Source organism: Arachis stenosperma, chromosome 5 (genome assembly GCF_014773155.1).
Source record: "Arachis stenosperma cultivar V10309 chromosome 5, arast.V10309.gnm1.PFL2, whole genome shotgun sequence".
NCBI lineage: Eukaryota > Viridiplantae > Streptophyta > Magnoliopsida > Fabales > Fabaceae > Arachis > Arachis stenosperma.
In genome coordinates, this window is record NC_080381.1 from 33,782,493 (window position 1) to 33,783,348 (window position 856).

At 41.2% G+C, this 856-nt stretch overlaps 1 non-coding gene across 1 annotated transcript; it reads left to right on the forward strand.

The window, feature by feature from the left end:
* Positions 1-200: 200 nt before the first annotated feature.
* LOC130984706 (small nucleolar RNA R71) lies at positions 201-308 on the forward strand. The gene has a single exon (XR_009088621.1). It is a non-coding gene; the product is annotated as a small nucleolar RNA R71 (small nucleolar RNA).
* Positions 309-856: the final 548 nt, after the last annotated feature.

An 856-nucleotide genomic window follows, 5' to 3' on the forward strand; every position in this document is an offset into this window, starting at 1 on the left:
TTCTTCTGACTAGTCCCATTGTTCACAGGATTTCTTTCAGAAGTGTACATGAATTGGTTATTTGCAACCATTTCAATCAGTTCTTGAGCTTCAGTAGGCGTCTTCTTCAGATGAAGAGATCCTCCTGCAGAGCTATCCAAGGACATCTTAGATAGTTCAGAGAGACCATCATAGAAAATACCTATGATGCTACATTCAGAAAGCATGTCAGAAGGACATTTTCTGATTAATTGTTTGTATCTTTCCCAAGCTTCATAGAGGGATTCTCCATCCTTTTGTCTAAAGGTTTGGACTTCCACTCTAAGCTTACTCCATCTTGTGGTGGAAAGAATTTTGCCAAGAAGGCATTGACTAGCTTTTCCCATGAGTCCAGGCTTTCTTTAGGTTGAGAATCCAACCATATTCTAGCTCTGTCTCTTACAGCAAAAGGGAATAGCATCAGTCTATAGACCTCAGGGTTAACCCCATTAGTCTTGACTGTGTCACAGATTTGCAAGAATTCAGCTAAGAACTGATGAGGATCTTCCATTGGAAGTCCATGGAACTTGCAATTCTGTTGCATTAGAGAAACTAATTGAGGCTTTAGCTCAAAGTTGTTTGCTCCAATGGCAGGGATAGAGATGCTTCTCCCATAAAAATCAGGAGTAGGTGCAGTAAAGTCACCCAGCACCTTCCTTGCATTGTTTGCATTGTTGTTGTTTTCTGCTGCCATGTTTTCTTCCTTGAAGAATTCGGTCAGGTCCTCTAAAGAGAGTTGTGCTTTGGCTTCTCTTAGCTTTCTCTTCAAAGTCCTTTCAGGTTCAGGATCAGCTTCAACAAGAATGCCTTTGTCCTTGCTCCTGCTCATATGAAAGAG